Genomic DNA, 20,649 nt, shown 5'->3' with positions numbered 1-20,649 from the left:
ATTCTTTGAGAATGAAGTGAGACAGTAACACAAAAAGAATGTGCAATTTCCATTATATTATAAAAAATCAGAAAATAGGAAGTCTCACTATACAAACATTCCTATTAAGATTTCTATTTCATGTTAAGATGTTAAGATGTTCAGAAGTCAGGCTTTGCGAACATGCCAGGAAACCTTAACTCCAAGTGGGGTAGTGTTCCTTTTTACTCAGCTGCTCTTCCATGATTTTTCTTTATTTCTAAAGATGGGACTAGGCTGGACCAGTGCTTTCATATGTCCTGTCAGACCAATTTCAGATGAAAACATGGAGGGAAAAAGTGGAATTAAAATTACAATACTTAGAGAACAGAATAAACCTTCGTTTGCTTATAAGCTTTTGAGTTAAACTTATATGATTAAACCAGAAAATACATTCCCTCTAGAGCTGGTGTAAAGTTGCTTTCTTAATACACCTCAAAATGCCAACTCTGGTGACATGGATGGGACTGTGGGTGAATTATATTTATTTCATTGTGGTTTTCTATCATTTCTATAATTTTAACAATAAAAGTACATTATTTTTAAATTGACAAAAATAAATCTTACAGGCACAGTGAATTTTGTGGTTTTTATCTATCCAAGTAACAGCAGAACAAAACTATACTAAAAACATTATTAGAAAAAATAACTAAAAATAAAAACATTATCAGCTGTGCAATAGAACCTGTGTTATTAGTAACAAGTATTGAGTACAAAACTAAAGCAAGGAAGTGGATATAAACTGTGCATGGGAGGGGGTGGTGATTTTTGAGAAATGACTTGTGAAATCATCATGAGAAGAGGACATTTGAGCCAAGACCTGCTGAAGGAGATCAGGGAGTGAACCAGGAGGTTCTCTAGGGGATAAGAACTGCAGACAGAAGACACTGCTCTCTGGTAGAAGGATCCTTGATGGCCTGTTTACCCAGATTTTTTTTTACCCCCAAAAAATCAGACAGGAATCAGTCTGGACTTCATGAAATCAAGCAACAAGCCAGAAGAAAACTAAGTGATAGATTGGCATGGCTTTAAGATGAGAAATGGCAGCCAATGTCTAGTAAATGCAGGCTATGGTTGGTCAGGATTCTTAGTGTTTTATCTGTACTAACTAGAACCCTGCAACAGCCCTAGCTAGGGCACATATTTAATGTCCAGACTGGCATACCTGAAAGTTAAATGAGACACTATTAATGTAGAGAAAACAGGCATAAATCAGAGCTGCCTCAGGCAAGCTAGGATATATCATCGCTCTATGCAGAAGTCATACTATCATAACTGCTTTATAGAAAAGGATACCAAGGAATAGCACAGAGTGGTTCAATAACTTGCCTGAGGTCACAGAGGTAAGTGGCAGAGCAAAGATTTGAACTTAGCCAAGCTTCAGAGCCCATACTCTTGATGCCTACACGGTATTATCTTTCTGTGTTTCATATATTAGGAAGCTCCTGGTGCTAAAAACATGGATTATATTTATCATCAAGAATAGATTAGGCTGGAAAAAACACCAGCTTCTAGAGTTAAACACCGGATCAGCAGCCCTGGACAACCTCTCCAAGGCTCAATTCAATCACCTATAAAACAAAGCGACTGAGATCTATCTTACAGCACAGCTGCACCACTCAGATGAAACCGTGTTTCTGAAAATGCTTTGGAAGGTGAAAAGCACAACATGAATATTAATTCTATAAAAAGAATATCATATGTAAAAATCTGCATTTTCTCTGCACAGAGATGAAAGTAGTATTTTATGCAAAAGGTCAAATAGTAAATATTTTAGGTTTTGCAGAACATATAGTCTCTGTCACAATTACTCAACTCTTCTGTTGTAACATGAAAGCAGTCAGAAACAATCTGCAAATGAATGAGTGTAGCTGTGTGCCAATAAAACTTTATTTACAGGCCTGGCTGGTGTAGCTCAGTGGATTGAGCGCGGGCCTGCGAACCAGACAATCGCAGTTCAATTCCCAGTCAGGGCACATGCCTGGGTTGCAGGCCAGTTCCCTGCAGGGGCCAGTCCCCAGCAGGGGACTCATGAGAGGCAACCATACATTGATATTTCTCTCCTTCCCTTCCCCTCTAAAGATAAATAAATAAAATATTTTTTAAAAAAACTTTATTTACAGAAACAGGTGGAGGACCACAAGACCAATCACTGACCTAGAGAAGTGCTATTTAAAATTGGAAACCCTCATGCTTCCTGTGTTTCTTTTCTGATTCATTTTCCTCCACAGATAGCACTAATCACCACCTAACAAAATGCATATTTTACTTATTTATTATTTGCTTCCCCCACTAGAAAATAAGCTTGTCTGTTTGTTTCACTGTTGATTTCCCAGTACCTAGAAGAATGCCTGGCACATAGTAGGGACTTTATAAATATTTGTTGAAAGAATGTATGGGTAAATGAATGGAAATTTTTTTAAGAAGTTGGACATACTATTGGGAAAGAAGGGCAAATCTGTGGCCAGTAAAAAAAGAGGAGGGGGAACAGAAATAGAATGATATCTGAAAACCTAGGGGAAGAAAAACTACTGCAAGTGAACTCATATTCAGCTTTGTGATTACTTGTAGGCAAAGGGAAAAGGATTATTTCCAAAACCAATTTTGTGGGTTGTGAACTAAAGCCTTACAAAGCAATTTCCAAAATAGCTGGCTAAAATCTAAAGGAATCAATGGCTTGATTTAGGTTTAGTTAACAAAATAGCTTGAGGTTTGTTCCAGATCAACTAATTATGATTGTGTGTGCATGTGTTTAATCCTTCCTCATCCCAACCCTAGCAAATGTGAGTTCAGTTGTTCACGAAGAATGGTCTGGGAAGTGGACTGAAATGGATTCAGCAGGCTTTGCAGGGAAATATGTATATATATATATTTGTGTCTGTGTATCTAATTTAGTTCAGGGTTCGGTAAATCATAGTGTCAATCATTCTTATTTCTCTGCATAGTTCAATTCAAGCTCATGGTTAAAATTAACAGCACAATATTCCTTAACTTGGTGATTTTCTACCTTTTTCTTCTCATAGCAGGCACACATAAACTAATTAAAATTCTACGGCACACCCAAAAATATATTTTATTGTGCTGATTTGACAAAAATAGGTATAATTTTGATTCATTAATACTGGACAGCTACAGTTATGTTGGCTGTTGTCATTTTTTAAAAATTTTACCATCTAAGGGAAAAGAGGTCAGTGCCCCTTACTAAGTAGTCAGGTATTGCATGTTTTAAAAGTTCTTGCAGCACACCAGTTGAAAATGGCTGGCTTAACTAAATAGGAACTTTTCTAAAGAGACAAAGGTTCTTGCCCTGGCCAGTGTGGCTCAGTGGGCTAGGCATTGTCCCATAAACCTAAAGGTTGCAGGTTCAATTCCTGGTCAGGGCACATGCCTAGGATGCAGGTTTTGTCCCCAGTTGGGCATGTATAAGAGGCAACCAATCGATGTCTCTCTCACATATCAATGTTTCTCTCCCTCTCTCTCCCTCCCTTTCCCTCTCTCTGAAATCAGTAAGCATGTCTTAGGTAAGGATTAAAAAGATAGAGAGGTCCTTTATATAAGGTGCTTTATATAAGTCTTTCAAACCAAGATCTATATATCACATTTAACTGATGTTACCTGATTTTCACAGAAGAAAACACTACTTCATTCTGAAAAAGCAAGTGTGTACATCTAATGCATACCTGACAACCTAAACAGTATTCAGCTTTTCAGACACAGTGCTTAGCAAAAGTTTGACAAGATTCTTTTGAAGAACTCAGATGCTGATCCTCTAATGTGGTACACTCAGCTCAATGTTCAAGTGCCTACTGCATGCCAACAACAAGTGAGGCTGGAGAACTTCATTGTTAGGCTCATGAGTAATAATTTCATTTCATCCTTAGCTTCTTGAAGAAACAAATATCTACTTACTGATTGATTTAATATGTAACTGTGAAAAGACCACTGGACTTAGAGTCAAAAGACTTGGCTAAAGGACTGAAGGAATGAAGGAAAAGGAATCAAATGAAAATGAAGAAAAAGGAATGAATTTCTGGATCATCACTTGAAAACATGATGGAATACACTTGAAAACATGATGGAATACACTTGAAAACATGATGCTAAGTGAAAGAAGCCAGACACAGAAGACCACATGTCACATGATTCCATTTATATAAAATGTACAGAATAGGCAAATCTATAGATACAGAAAGACTAGCAGTTGCCAGGGGCTGGAGGAGGGGTAAAGTGGGAGACATAGGCAGTGACTATATCTAAGGAGTACAGGGTTTCTCTTTGGGGTGATGAAAGTGTTCTGGAAATAGTAGTGATGGTTATACAACCCTGTGAATATACTAAAAACCATTGACTTGTACACTTTAGAAAGATGAATTATACAGTATGTGAATTATTTCTCAAGCAAAGAAAATGGGATAAAAAAGGTTTAAAAAATAAAAGACCTGACTCTGCTATTAGTTTTGTGAGCTGTGGGTAAGGCATTTAACCTACCTCCCATTTTGTTAGTGAGACACAACTGAGATATCTATGTATGAGTAATTTGGGGAAAAAATGTATGATGCTACAAATTTGAGGCAATTTCATTCAAAATATTAATGAGGTTCTTCATGGAACTTTGTGGTAATTCTATGGTATGTATGTAAAAGCAAGTGGCCAAGACAATTTGACAAAGAACAAGAAGTGACGGCTTGACCTACCGGCACCAAGACTCATTAGAAAGTTATAGCAATCAAGTATAGTATTCACTCAGGGTTAGACAAATATGCCAGGAAGCCAAATTTGAGTGAGCCTGGACGCACATTCATACATATATGGGCACATATAGCAAAGGAGGTGCCAGAGGAGATGCAGTTTAGGAGGTCAAGAATCAACTCTTCAACAGATAATGTGGGGACAACTGATTTTCTACATGGAAAAATAATCTTCACACAGATTCCTCCCTCAATTCCAATTAGACTAAAATTATTTCAAAAGCCAACATTTAAAACTTTAGGACAAAATATAGAAGAATATCTTTATATCTTTAGAATAGAAATACAAAAAGTACAAAACATAAAAGAAAGAAGAAGAAATTTGACTGCATTTAAAGTAAGAACTTTATCAGAAGATACCATAAAAAGGGGAAAATAAGCCACAAACTGGAAGACATTATCTACAATGTTGTGGACCACTCTGCCTGGTCCTAGGAATTGTAACTCTACCCCCTGTGGCTAAGGAGGAGTCAGTGACCTTTGGAATGTGAGCTGCAGGAGACAAAGCTTGTCTCTGGTAGCAAATGCTGTCTCAGTTTCCTCCCTGCCCCAAAGCATGGTCACAAGTCCTTGACAAGTAAGACCCCTCAGAGGAGGGGCAACCTAGGCCAGACATGACCACTTGGGAGGCCATCATGGAAGGACTCAGGGAGGCTGCAACAAAGAGAGAGCAATGGACTCTGCCCACCCACCCCCCCTGCTTTAACAAAACCCAAGTCCCCAAGTACTCTGGGAGAAGCACTTCCTGGCTCTAATCCACGAATACCTGATGGAGAGGGGCTCAGCTCCTTGCCTTGCTAGAGCATGTCCTAGGGAAATATCTGGCATCACAAAGACTTCCTAATAAGCCTGTGAAATCTGCTCTGCTAAAAGTGCTTTCATTCATATGTTAAGGGTCGAGCAGGAAACCCTAAAGCTCTGTTCCTGACAGACTCTAACTCACACTAAGCCTTCATATTTCTTTGAAAGGTCATCTACTGTTTGATCCTTGCCACCCTGTATTCCTGTGTATTCCAACCCTATAAAAGCCCTTAGAGGAAGGGGCTCAAGGCCTTTTTCCCCTGAGAAACTGGCCACTGCTCAAGGCCTTTTTCCTCTGGGAAACTGGCCATGTCTCCTCCCCAAGCAGATCAAATCATGTCTCAGTCATGTTTACTTTCATTTGTGGCACATGGGGCGGGGGAGACTTGTGAGGAAAGTCACCCCCACACTACAACATATATCACTAAAACTTAGTATCAGAACATATAAACAACTTCTACCAATCAATAAAAAATACAGACAATCTTGTTTAAAAATGGGCAAAAAAACAAACTAAAATTTCACAAACATGAAATTTAAATAGCCAATGAATACTGGTACTCAGAAATGCAAGTCAAAACTAAAAAGATCATACCTATTGATCTTTTAGGTATCACATCCTATAGATATGATATCACACAATACCATACCTATTATCATAGCTATGTTCAAAAGTCTGACTATTCTAAGTGTTGGCAACGATGCTGAGCAACAGGAAGTGCCTTATACTGTTCCTTAGGAAAGTAATCCGGTAATACCTAGTACAATTGAAGAGTCATATACCCTGCTACTCAATACCTCTATTCCTAGATATAATCCCTAGATAAACATTCATATATTAGTACAAGGAAACATGTTCAAGACTGTTCATAGCAGCTTCATTTTGAATACCAAAATCTGAAATAAGTTAAATGACCACCAATAGAAGAATGTATAAATGTTATATATTTATGTAATGAAATACTACAGAGTAAAGAAAAAGAATGGAGCTAGAGCTACATGTAGCAACAAGGATAAATCTCAGAAAAATAACTGATTGACTTATTTCGTTCAACGCCTGGCTGTTGAAGGACAAATACCATATGATCTCACCTTTAACAGGAAGCTAAACAACAAAACAAATAAGCAAGCAAAATATAACCAAAGACACTGAAATAGAGAACAGGGGGACAGCGACCAGAGGGGAGAGGGGAGGGAATTTCAGGGGAAATAGGGGAGGGATTTAGAGGAACAAATATAAAGGATACATGGACAACAACTAAGAAGGGTGGAAATGGGAGGGAGGGGGGAGCACGAGGGGTGGGATAGGATGGGAGTAATAGACAGAAAACTGTACTTGAAAAATAATTAAATAAATTTTTAAAAAATGAAAAAAATAAGCGAGAAATACAAAAAAGAAAAATAACTGATTGAAAATGAAAGTTGCAAAAGCATATGAGAGTAAAAAAACAACCATATAAAGTTTAAAAGCGTGCAGGTAGCATTCTTTCTTGCTAAGGGATATATTCATATGTAGAATAAGTATAAAGAAATGTCTGAAAAGATAAACACCAATTTCAGGATAGTGCTTACCTCTGTGTACCTTTTAAAGCTAATGTATGGCCAGGATTGAGGGCCCCTAGATGACACCATTGATGGAGCAAGTTCAAAGGAGATGGAATTCCATGCACTTTCCTCAACAGAACTGAATCATCAATGACCCACCCTAAGTGGGTCGCCCCTAGGAGCAAAGGTCAAATAAGGGTCAAAGCCATGTGCCTGACTGATAGTGTTTTGATTACCTGAACCAATTATCCACAAGCACTAGATCCCAGCAATGATTAACCACAAGAAGAGCTCACTTTACCATTCTGATGCTAGCAAAGGAAGAGATAAAGTATTGAAATGGACATATCCTCATTGATAAAGGATTACCTTTTGGCAACAAACAGTAACCAAGACTTTATCAAAATCACAGTTAATATGAAAATTATTCCATACATAGTTTAATATTTGATGATTTGAAAACTACTTTAGGCTTCAACAGCACATAAGAATCTTCACTGCAAACATATGTTGTCATTATACATAATATGCTGGCTAATAAAAAGTTTATGCTGATAGAACGCTGGATAAACTAATGAGAAGTTGTACTTCTACCTTCCCTTTGTATAGAGTCAATTAGACTCCCTCATTAAAAGACAATGTCTTGTCTTTAAAATTGTTCATAGATCCAAGAAAACAAGGTTAAATACTCAATTCTTTAATTTTACTTGTTATTTTTGCAGAAAAAAAGATAAGAAAATGATTCTGAGGACTTGAACAGGTCTTGACAAAGTTGACACACAGACATTGCTTGCAGAAAACTGACTTCCATTTTAGTATCCTTTCTCTCCCCTAGGTGGGGCCCATTTTCAACCTATAGGTGCCCAGTGACCTCACACTTTTTGAACCTTTACCTCCTCTCAGGAAAAGACCTCACATAGAGGCACATCAACCAAAATTTGTGCCCATTTACATTTTTTTAAAGATTTTATGCATTTATCTTTAGAGGGAAAGGGAAGGAGAAAATGAGAGAAATATCAATGTATGGTTGCCTCTCATGAGTCCCCTGCTGGGAACTGGCCTGCAACCCAGGCATGTGCCCTGACTGGGAATCAAACCGTGATCGGGTGGTTCGCAGGCCCACGCTCAATCCACTGAGCTACACCAGCCAGGGCTTGTGCCCATTTACTTTTTAACAACTCCTTTAACCAAATAAATGGATCTCTAATTGTGGATTTTTGGTATTCAGCTACATGAATTGTTGAAATGCTTGGGGATTGTGGGGTGGGGGGGATGGAAGCTGGGAAAAGTTATTGTTATGAACAAACCCTGCCTGGTATGGGTTTAAAATTCATATGAGGAAGCCCTAACCTCCCGTGTGTCTGTCGCTGAAGAAAGGGTTTTAGTAGGCAATTACGGTTACAGAGGCAATAAGGGTGGGGCTCTAATCTAATAGGACTAGGACGGTGGCCTTATAAGAAGAGAAAGGTCTATCTCTCAAACTCTCTCTCTCACCCTCCCTCCCTCCCTCCATCCATCACTTCCTCCGTCTTTCTCCTCTCTCTCTCTCTACCATTTGAGGACATAGCAAGAAGGTGGCAGTGTGCGAGCCAGGAAGAGAGCCCAAAGTCACAGGGAAGCAGTCACCTAGCCATCTATCCTTAATGTTTTCATAGATATTTACATAGAAGCTAGCCTGGTTAATATAGCATGTACCTTTAAAATATGAAATCCAAAGGACCAAGGGTCTCTAATTAGGAATCTCAAGAGACCCAAACAAAGACATGGGTGTTCAGCCCAGTGGGCAGCATACCCTGGCAGAGGTATAGTGCAATTGTGAGAAATCCAGTCCACAGTTCCAGTCCAGGCCACCTTTCCAAACATCACTGCCTAGTGTGGGTTCTAAATATGTGAGGAACCACAGAAAGGAGAATTCTGTATACAAAGTCTTGAGGGGAGAAGGTTGGATTATCACATACTTCTGAGCCTACAGAAGGTCTAAGAATCCCCATCTGGATGCATGCAGCTCTAAAATACTTTGAGAGGCTTAAATTATGTGAAGGTTTGGATCCACTTCCAGTCTGGACAGAATGCAGGAGGAAGGGGACAAAATCACAGTTAATGTGATTTTGTCAAGTTGAAGGGGACAAGTTGAAGACATAGCTAGGAAGAGCATTGACCATTTATGGAAAGCTTGGAAAACATGTGTGGGAAACTTAATGTCAGGAGCCTCCATACAATAAAGGTCCATGAAAAGACTACTTGTCCCAAGGGGATGGGCAGAGAGCCCACAATAGACACTCCGCAAAGAGGGAGGCCTAAGGAGAGGAGCATGGAAGTAGGATATAGCCAGGATGAAGTTCACAGAGGCCACAAGATGAGGTCAAGGGCTCTGAGGCAGAACTCAAGAGATATCACCCCCACTTTTACCCCCAGGCCAGAGTCAGAACAACTAGAATCAGCTCTGCTGGGGAGCCCAGGATATCAACTCTGTTGACATGATCCCCAAATATCCAGGAACTCAGAAGCATGCTCTCCATAATCAGGCTTATTTCCAGCCATCCAAATGGTTGGTGTCATGCCAACAAAATAACTAGATAATTCCCCTGCAACAAACTCCTGTGGAGCTCCCTGTTGTTTTCTTACAATGGGGTTTTATTAAAAGAAACAAAAGTACTTCTGACTGTCGGCTTCGAACATCTACAGCTTTGGTTCCTCCAGAAGGTAACTCTTAGGCAAGGATTCAAAAGCCAAAGGTTTACTTAGGATGTGATTCCAGGAAACAGGAGAATACGAAAATGAGACAGGGGCAGGAAGGCAGCTAATACACACAGATGTGTTATCAAGCCAGTTACCAATTGGGGCAACTGAAGGTCAGTTCTGGGACTGTGTGTAGAACACCCATCATTCCACCTCAGAGTTATCCTGCTCACTAGAGGGTAGGGGAACTCGGCTGTTTATCTACCAACTTTCACTAGGGCAACTTTCAGTAAGGCCATTGCCCAAGTTGGGTAGGGAGGGGAGGGGAGTGTTAATTCCCTGGCACTCCTAGTCTACCACGTGGGCAGACAGAGCAGGCCCGCTGGCAGAGAAATGCCCAGCGAGTGGCTGGAAGGGGGCTGGTGTGTACTCAAGTGGTCAGGGTCAGGACTGTTGAAATGAATACTCAGTCTCTCTGGAATGAACAAGGAAGTATGAAATATTGAAGCCAGGCAAGAAAAGGGTTGTTTCATGCCTGCCCTGCCCCACTCTTTTCTTCAGGCTAGGGCTGGGAGGACAAGCCCAGAAAGGCACTTGGACAGAGATGTTTATCATCCGTAAATGGGTAACTGACAAAGGTTTCAGGTAATCCCCAGCTATGCTCTCAAGCTTCCCTATTCAAGGTGTGGCCCCCAAACAGCAGAAATCTCCTCCCTCACCCAAGAGCTACAGAATCCACATCTTTATTTTAACAAAATTCCCTGTGTTATCTATTTGGTTTGTATATTTTAAAGGCACTGCTGTAGATACTTTAGGGGCTCTCAGCACAGAGTACATTTAGCAAATGTTTCCTACCAAAACCAAATGGTAGGTATTTGTTTGATTTTAGGCTATTTGCTCTAATCAGTTTGTCAAAATAACTTCAGATTTGCTAACTGGAGTAAGTTAATGATAGCGTCAACCTGTCGACCTGGGTTTAATCACAGCAAAATAAAGTGTACTTGAGTTTTTCAAGAACTTCCATTGCTTTTGTTCCCCTCCTTTTTCCCCCTGGCCAAAACTCTTATTTAAAAATGACATTTTTTTATACACGTAGTTGGTAAAGGAATAAACGAGCATAGAAACAGATTCTTAGGGGGAAAAGTAGAAATCCGATGCTAAAAATTAATTGAAGTTATGAATAAAAAACCTCAACACTGTATATAGAGAAAGATGTGCATGTCCAAAGTTGGCTATTAATCCTTATTGCATTCAGAGGACAAAATGATCAGCAACTTTGAAAACAATTAGGAATATATTTAAAACATTCTATTAGGGGGAGCAGAATATGACAGAACAAAATATACCTATGTGGCATAAGGATTACCTTGAAGTTGATCCTTTTTAAGAAATAAGACCTAGGAGAAGCTCTAAAAACTGAGAAGTTACCTTCTTGTAAGACACATTTACATTAATAAGAGAAATCTCCATTTGTAAGATTGTGACTCTAAATCTCTAGAAACTCTTATCAATGGGTAAGGCACTGACCTAAATCTAATAACAACCTTACCCTATCACCTCCCATAACTGCCCCCAACATCTTCTTTTGTCTTTACCTGGGGATGCTATTTAAGGTGGTGGCTTAAGTCATTTTGGGGAGTGATTCAGTTTTTCTGGGTCTCCCGCATGTATACAGGAGGTATTCATGTTATTAAACTTGCTTGTTTTTCTCCCCTTAATCAATCTTTTATTACAAAGAGGTCTCAACCAAGACCCTAGAAGAGTAGAGGGGAAATTGTTTCCTCCTCCACAATGTCAATGCCATACGAGACAAATAAAGGCTGTGGAAATGTTGCAGACCAAAAGAGGCTAAGAGACCTGAAAACTAAATGCCATAACAACCCTAGACCAGATCCTGTACTAAAAGTAAAACTATTGTAAAGGATGCTATCACGTTTACTGTCAAAACTGGAACACAAATAGCAGATTAGATAACAGTCACTATAGTTGATAATAGTACTGTGGTTATGTAAGAGAATATTCTTATTCTTAGGAAATCCATTCGGAAGTGCTTAGGAGTAAAACCCATGATGCATGTAACCTTACCCTCAAACAGTTCAGAAAAAAATTATGCGTGTCCATCAGTGCAAATGATAAAGCAAATAGGTTAAAATGTTAGCAATAGATGAATCTATATAAAAGGGTATATGGGTATTCTCTCTACCATTTTTATTTTTGCAACTTAATTTTAAACTTTGAAATTTTCAAATAAAAAGTTTTAAACAATGATTTAAAAAGAATAAGTTCAGTGCCTGGAAAAGAAGCCAGTCTTTGACACATTGGGGATGGATCATTCACAGTTTCACAGTAACAGTGGGGTGTATCATGAGTATTTGTACAAATACAGGTATGTTAGGGGCTTGGGTGGTGAGACTATGAGGAGATTGCTGTCTAATGAGCAGCTGATGTAGGAGTGACAGAGGAAATAAAGGAAGGTGTTAAACAGCTGTTTTGGAGAGTAGAAATGCAAACTCACTGTGCAAGCATGGTAGGTAATGCTGAAGGCCCACTTGAGATTTATTAAGGTCAGGAAATAGACCTAGATATCAGTATTTATTCTGAAACCCCCCCCCAAGTGATTTGGATGAGCTTTCAGAACTGCTGTGCTAAGGCAGGGTTTCTCAACCTCAGCAATATGGACCTTTGAGTCAGATAATTATTTGTTGGGGAATAAAAGGGCGAGAGAGGAAGTACTCTGCATTATAAGATGTGTAGCAACATCCTTGGTCTCTACCCAATAGATACCAGTAAAATCCCCACCTCTGCCAGTCATGGTAACCAAAAATATCTCCAAACATTGCCAAATGTTCCTCGGGTTTGGGTAGGGGGCAAAATCAGTCCTGATTGAGAACCACTATGCTAAGGGAAGGAAGGCTATAAATATTACATGTTTATAAAGGTCAGGAATTGTGTATACTGTTTGTTGCTATGAGCATTGTGGTTAAGAACACAGACTATGAAATCAGGTGGTCTGTGTTTAAACCCCAGATCCCCTACTTACCTTCTCTATGACCTTAGACAAGCTACTTAACCTTTCTGTGCCTCAGTTTCCCCATCTGTAGAATGTGTCTCAAGAGGTTGAGAGGATTAAATGAGTTAACATACAAAGTAGTAAGAGCAGTGCCTGCTTAATAAATATTAGCTATTAGCTATCTTTATTACATTTGTAATAGCTATATTTGTAATAGCTATCTTATTATATTTTATTACATTTTTTATCAGAGTCAGAAACATAGTGGATACCAGATGTCTGTTGATTAATGAACTGCTTACATTAAAATATACTCCACGCTAAATCTAAAGAAGTTTTCACATTAAAATTGAACAGAAAGTGGGGAGCACTGGAGGGGGTGGGCAGGGCTGGGAATATAAGACAGAAAACTGTACTTGAACAATAATTAAATTTAAAAAATTGAACAGAAAGGCAGAGTGCATTGGATTTGGCTAAAGATTAGTGCCTGATGTTTCTAGATTCTATGTGCACCATTCATGCATTCAACAAATATTTATTGATCACCTACTATGTCCCACTGTTGTCGATACTGAGAAGACAACAAATATTGACTGTGATACACAAAGTCCTTGCCCTCTTGGAACTTACAGTCTAGCACAGGGGAGGCAGGGAAGACATGGAATCAATAAACAAACAAATAATATATAACCATAGATAATAGTGTACAAATAATACAAAAGTTGGATGAGAGGATGGCCATTTATAGTGGTAAGTGACTAATGCCATTTTAGAATGAGGGCTAGAGAAGGCCCAAATTAAATGAAGGAACAAGTTATATGAACACCTGGTGAAATGGTGCAAAGGCTTGGAAGCAAATGCTTGGCTTGGGTGAGGAAGAGCAAGGAGACTGGGGTGTTTGAGGAAGTGTGAGAAGATGAGGCGTAAAGGCTTTATAGTGCCCCAGAGGCTACACTGGAGATCTGGGGATTTATTCTAAGTGTGGTAGAGATTATTAATGGGTTTTGAGCTGTGAGTTTACAAAACTACATTTACTGGCTATTCTTGGGGTGAAAGGTGGATGCTGGCAGACTGGTTTAGAGGCTATATAGCAATTTAAGAGAAAAATGTGGATAGCATGATTATCCAAGGGTGTTATAATTGAACTCCTTTCCATCACAGCAAGATGTGATATAAAATGAATTTGTCCTGGGCATAGTTCAGCAGTTTGGGCCTAAAAACCAAATCGAAAGTTTTTATAAAACAACATTTTATGAAGGAGTGGTCAAATCAGTTTAGAGGGTTATAATTATCATTTGAAAATGAAATAGATGGAAGATAATTGCAAATATTAGCATACACTGCACAAAGAAAAAGTACATACTTTGTGAGATTCATAGCAGTTTCTGAGGTGCTGTTTCAATTATATCTACCTATGTTCATACTGGATTGAGATTGAAAATATACTTCTCTCCCTGGCTGGTGTAGCTCAGTGGATTGAGCACAGGCCTGCAAACCAGAGGATCACGGTTCAATTCCCAGTCAGGGCACACGCCTGGGTTGCAGGCCAGTTCCCAGCAGGAACACACGAGAGGCAACCAAACATTGATATTTCTCTCCCTCTCTCCTTCCCTTTCCTTCTAAAGATAAATAAAATCTTTATATATATATATATATATATATACACACACACACACACACACACACACACACTTCTCATTATGAATAGTGGGACCAGAAAGTTTGAAAAACACTACAAAAAGCTATCTTATTTATAAATAAGTAGGTTATAAACTGTCCCTTTATTCTTTTTCATCCTTTTTGTACCTGGCATCCCCCCAAATCTAAAGATTTTATTTATTTATTTTTTGAGAGAGGAGAAGGGAAGGAAAGAGGAAGAGAAACATCAATGTGTGGTTACCGCTTGCACACCCCGCAACCACCGGGCTGGCAACCCAGGCATATGCCCTGACTGGGAATCAAACTAGTGACCCTTTGTTTCACAGTCTGGCGGCCAATTCACTGAGCCATACCAGCCAGGGCTCAAATTTAAAATATTATTTAAAAGCTCTAAGGGTAGTTTCTTTATAGTCTACATAAAATGAATTGACTTGTTCTACACTATCTTCTCCCCAAGGGAGATCAAAATACGACCATCCAAAGCTGAAAAGACTGACTCATATCTAAACTGTTAGACTTTTTAAAAAAATTATTTATTTTAATTGTTATTCAAGTACAGTTTTCTGTCTTTTACTCCCATCCCAGCCCACCCTCCCCAGTGCTCCCCACCTCCCTCCTATTTCCACCCCCCCTTAGTTTTTGTCCATGTGTCCTTTATACTTGTTCATGAAAACCCTTCCCCTTTTCCCCTGAAATTGAGCAAAAAAAAAAATCCCAAGTGCAACCAGAAATCTGGCCAAGAACCAGAAATTTTAAAATGAAACTTTAGACATTTGAAGCTAAAAATGGAAAGAAACCTCCTGGAGGTAATAAGGAAAACTACCAACTCTACAGCAAGCATAATTAATACCTAGTAGTACACTATTAGAAGCATTCCCACTCAAATAACTCCCCTAAAGGGAAACCTAGCCACTAAGGCAAGTCAACAAAATGAGAAAAAATCATTGAGGGAGGGGGTTTCTAAGTTATTGCCATTTGCAGACGGTTTGAATGTCTACCTTGAAAATCTAAGAAAATCTACTGAAAAATTATGAGCTAACAAAAGTTCAGCAACATGCCTTGAAACTGATAAATCTACAAAAAGTTAGCCTTTCTATACAGTAGTATAGTAATTATGAAATAGGAAAAAAGATACAATTTCTAAAAGCAATAAAACTTACAAACACAAAACAATCTAGGAATTCACATCACAAGATTGTGTAATACCTAAAATGTGGTATTCGCATAAGAATGGACATACACTAAGCCCTGGCTGGTGTAGCTCAGTGGATTGAGTGCGGGCCTGCAAACCACCCGATCACGGTTCGATTCCCAGTCAGGGCACATGCCTGGGTTGCAGGCCAGTTCCCGGCAGGGGTCACATGAGAGGCAACCATACATTGATATTTCTCTCCCTCTCTCCTTCCCTTCCCCTTTAAAGATAAATAAATAAAATCTTAAAAAAAAAGAATGGACATACACTAAACATACAGATCAATGGAACAGAATAGAGTTCAAAAATAAACTCATACTTACACAGTCTATTAATTTTTGACAAAAGGGCCTAGAGGATACAATGGGGAGAAAGTACAGTCTTTTCAACAAATAGTGTTGGGACAACTGGTTATATACATAGAACAAAAGTGAACTTTGATCTATAAAAATTAACTCAAAATGAAGTCATAAACTCATATAAATGATAAAACTATTGGGTTGGCCAAAAAGATTGTTTGCTTTTTTCCCATAAGATGACTCTAGTAGTGCTTAGTTGTCTTTAACTTCATTTAAAACAATTTTGTTAGACTGTATTGTGACAGCCATCATATGAGTATGCATTAAAAAGACTTATCAAGATTGGTGAATTTTTGTGTAGCCATTTTAATATTGAAGATGGAAGAAAAAATACAACATTTTTGACATATTATGCTTTATTATTTTAAGAGAAGTAAAAATGTAACTGAAATTCAAAAGAAGATTTGTGCAGTGTGTGGAGAAGGTGCTGTGACTAATTGAACATGTCAAAAGTGGTTTGTGAAGTTTCATGCTGGAGATTTCTCCCTGGACAATGAGAAGACCACTTGAAGTTGATAGTGATCAAATCAAGATGTTAATTGAGAAAATCAACATTATACCACAGGAGAGATAGCCGACATTCTCAAAATATCCAAATAAATACAGTTATTCTTGAAAATGAAAAAATGTGTCTTTAATTTTTTGGAAAAAACTAAATGAACTTTCTGGCCAACCCAATATAAAATGCCAAAAAGAAAGTACAGGAGAATATCTCGGAAAATGTGAGGTAAACAAAGACTTATCTAACAGGTTAGTTAAACAGGTTTATCAATAGAAGAAAAATAATGTGATAAGTTAGATTTTATACAAATGTAAAACACCTGCTTTTCAAAAAACATCACTAATTCTACTTTGTATAAGTCAAATAAAATAGTGCAGCCATCTGAAAAAAGTTTGGCAGTTCTTATAAAGTTAAATTTACCACACAATATAGCAATCCTACTTCTGGTTATTTACTTGAGGAAAATGAAAATTATGTTCACACAAAAATCTATATGTGAATGTTTATATTAGCCCTATTCATAATCACTGAAAATTGGTGAATGATAAATAAACCATGAAATATTATCAGCAGTGAAAAATGAACAAATTATTGGTTCATCCAACAACAGGGATGAATCTCAGATGCATCGTGCAAGATGAAAGAAGCCAGGTTTGGAAAGCTTTATCCTGTATGAATCTATTCACAGTACATTCTGAAAAAGACAAATTTATAGGGACAGAAAACAAATCAGTGGTCGTCAGGGACTGAGAGTTCTGAGAGGGATTGACTGACTAAAAAGCGTCAATAAGGAATTTCTTTTGGAGTGATGGAGTTCTTCTCTATCTTCTAAAAGGAGTGAATGTTATTATAGATAAATGATACCTCAATTTTAAAAACATGGAATTGATTCATGAATTAATTAGGTAGATTTATAAAATGGAACAATGTTCATAGATTCTTACTTGATTGAGGGAATTTATTTTGTGATAATTTCCCCCAAATGTTTAGCCTATTTCTGAACTTCCAGTATCCTCCATCTCAGATCATGACCCCAAAATAAGTTCCATGTGAATTAAAAAACCCACATATCTTTAAAATCATTAACATTTTTAAAAGATCTAAGAGAAAAATGTTTTTCTCTGTCTTGAGGTAGCAAAGGCTTTTCTCAGTCAGGCATAAAAACTAGCTCCCAAGCTTTTTACTAAAGGCAGAATCTCTCCTTTCTGTGATTGAAGTTATTAACATCACAGAAACACATTCCCTCCCCCCTTTTTAATTGAATGGTGTTCTTCCCAGTTTGTAGCAAGTATTCGAAAAGTGAATTGGCACTCTCAGAGAGCAAAATGCAAAAATGTATTTGTTAATTTCATGTGAGTAGTGAAGGTACCAGGACCTATAGTTATGTCCCATTTCTGAGTCCCAAACCAGGTACTGCCACACCACAGCCACACCAGAGCTCCCAGAGTGACCACACTGGCCATGGAAAAGCAGCTTCTTTACTGGCTCTCTCTAACACCAAGGCAAAGTCACTTTGCCATTTCTGGAAGGCTGTTCATGGTACCAAAAACATAGTGGCTCTTCTTTCCCTGCTAAACCCGCCAATGAAATTCCATTTCTCAGACTTATTCTCCCTCCACAGAACAAAATCATATCCATAATTAAAGTCCAATTTTTTTTTCTTTTCTGTGTTTCCTTTCTTTCCCTAGAAGAGCACACACCTGGAGTCCATGGGTTTGGGGCAAGAATTATTCATGGAGAAAACAGTGATGCTGGCCCTATATTTCTTCAGTGTTTTTCAATAGCAAAAAAACTGCTCTATCCCTCTTTTAGTGAAAGTCACCTTGCAGGGATGTGGGAATGATAAGAGCAGAGGGAATCCGATCAGGGCTGGCATCTAGCTGAGGCTTTGTAAAACAATACCCCTGGAACAACTACAAAATTTGGTCACTTTTTGTTTTCCAGCTTTGCATTTGAGCTATAAAAGCAGTCAAACCAAGCAATGTGCAGCTCACTTTAGACCTTTACTAGGCAAAACTTTGAGACACTAAAAAGGACTCAGCAAATCTTTTGGAAATAACACGCATTTTGTCACTTAATTTACAAAACTATTATGACATCAAACTTAATTGTATTGTTTGTCAATAATTAAGCTCTTAATAAATTGTTTATTGTTAATATGAATAAACAATAAATATTGGCATACTGTGTGTAACTGAGGTTATACTCATAGGCTTACCTCTTGAAATAGCCCAAGAGAGGTTGAAATGGGAGGAACTGCAACATCTAGTTAGTCTCTGCTTGATAAATCTTCACTCTCCCATTACCCACCCACCAGCTCTGAACCCTGTTAGAACAAATAGATCCTTTTTTCTGCCTTGATAACTATTAGTATCAGCTACGTAATCTGTGGGGTCCAGTGCAAAATGAAAACGCACAGCCTTTTATTAAAAAATTATTAAATTTGACAGTGACGGCAAGGCATTAAACAAATACAGGGAGCTCTACTATTAGATGATGTATTTGGCTAGTAAGTGGTAGTAAGAAAAGTACAATACTTCACTACTAAATGAGTAGCAGTCGGTTTAATGTGTGTGATTGGGGTGGAGGTGGGATTGTAATGTCTTAGGACCAACTCTCCCAATCTCCCACTTTTTCTAAGGTTTTCGAAACTGTTGAACAATAAGCACTTCTGCAGGGCCTGCCATGTGGTCCATGGAACAGCAGCGGCAGCAGAAGCATGTGGGAGCTTGTTACAAACGCAGACTGTCAGGGCCCCACCTCAGACCTGTGAATCAGAATCTGCATTTTAACGAGACCCCCAACGGATTCATGTGGACAACGCATACAAAGAAGTGTCGCCGTCGAGGGAGCCTCAGAAGACGCTGCCGCCTGCCTCATCTAGGTCTCTGGAGGCCCTTCAGCTCTCTTTCTCCTCCTCACCTTTATAGTCCCGGAGCTTCGAAACCTCAAGTCCCAGTCGAAAAGCCATCACCTGAGACCTCCAGCTTCTTCCTTTCCCCATGCTCACCCGCAGACTCTGGGCTGCCGCTCCATCCCGCGGTACCCAGGGTCATCTGTTCTGGGTCCCTCCAGGCTGTGCCGAGCCAAGCCTTCCAGGGTCCCGAGCGCCTTCACACTCCGAAGGCTCCACCGCACCCACTGACCGGGAAGGTAAACTGAGTGCCCGCGAGTCGCCTCTCGAAGAGCGACTTCGAGAACAAGACTCGTGGTTCCCTTTTCTAGAGGGGTGGGGAGAGTTTGAGGCCGTTTGAAGGCTTTGGGTACACTTGTCACCCCCTCAGAGAACGAGTCTCAGGAGTCCCCTTTCCCAGGGCGCCACTCTCCCACTGTCGGGATGTCGGCCCCGGAGCAAGGCCATTGCCTCTGCCTTTCACGGCGGCCTTGGGCCCCGACTCAGAGCCGCAGCTGGGCGGAGGGAGCTATCACCCCGCGGTCCTGTAGCCCTTCAAGTCCAGGCGTTGCGCTGGAGGCGCCCGAGCCAGTCGCCAGCTGCTTGGGCTGGATCTCGGGAACCCGAGGGGATAGACCCATCCCGGCGCTGTGTGCTTACCTGCCGGTCCCCACAAACGGGCTGGCTACTGACGCCTCCTGCTCTCCTTTTCCTCTTTTCCCTCTCTGCACGTCCCTCCTCCCGCCTCCCAGAGGCTGGGCGCCGCCCCCGCCCGCTCGCTCTCCAGTTGCCCAGCGCTGTGTCGCGTAAAGCACCGGCGGCTGTGAGGCTGGGTGCTGAGGCTGAACGTGGAGGTGGGGAGCAGACGGAGGGAGGAGGGTATGAGCCTGTGGCTCCACCGGCTGAAGCCCTGCGGGGAACTAGGGACTGGGGGTGGAGAGAAAAGTGGGACACGGGCTGGTTGGTCCACCCAACCCCAGGCAAGGCGCCCGAGGCGCTTCTGGACTCCTTCGACCGTGAGATCCTCAGATGCCGGTTTCCGATCCGGCGCTCTTCCTTAGGGACCCCAATCTCTAGAACCAGCTGCTCTCCTTTAGGGGTTGCCCTGATACCCTAATGCCTGTTCCACCACTTTCGGCACCGTGTACTGGGGTGGGTGGTAACCCGGAGGTCGCTCCTCTGCTACAGTATCTCTGTTGCTGAGATGGGATGTCAGACCACTTGAAGGGAGATTCTGAAAGAT

The 20,649-nt window shown here is 39.9% G+C and overlaps 1 protein-coding gene across 7 annotated transcripts in view; it reads right to left on the bottom strand.

The window, feature by feature from the left end:
* Positions 1-20,150, bottom strand: part of ADGRG2 (adhesion G protein-coupled receptor G2) — a 120,239-nt gene extending 100,089 nt beyond the window's left edge. For all 7 annotated transcript variants that reach the window (XM_037046261.1, XM_037046263.1, XM_037046262.1 and 4 more), the window contains exon 1: positions 20,067-20,150. The gene's annotated coding sequence lies outside the window, so the exon portion shown is untranslated. The remainder of the gene's footprint in view (positions 1-20,066) is intronic.
* Between the last annotated feature and the right edge of the window lie 499 nt (positions 20,151-20,649).

This window comes from Sturnira hondurensis, unplaced genomic scaffold (genome assembly GCF_014824575.4).
Source record: "Sturnira hondurensis isolate 20B ecotype Veracruz unplaced genomic scaffold, ASM1482457v3 Scaffold0005220, whole genome shotgun sequence".
In the NCBI taxonomy this organism is placed as follows: domain Eukaryota; kingdom Metazoa; phylum Chordata; class Mammalia; order Chiroptera; family Phyllostomidae; genus Sturnira; species Sturnira hondurensis.
This window is presented reverse-complemented; position numbering and strand designations above follow the sequence as displayed.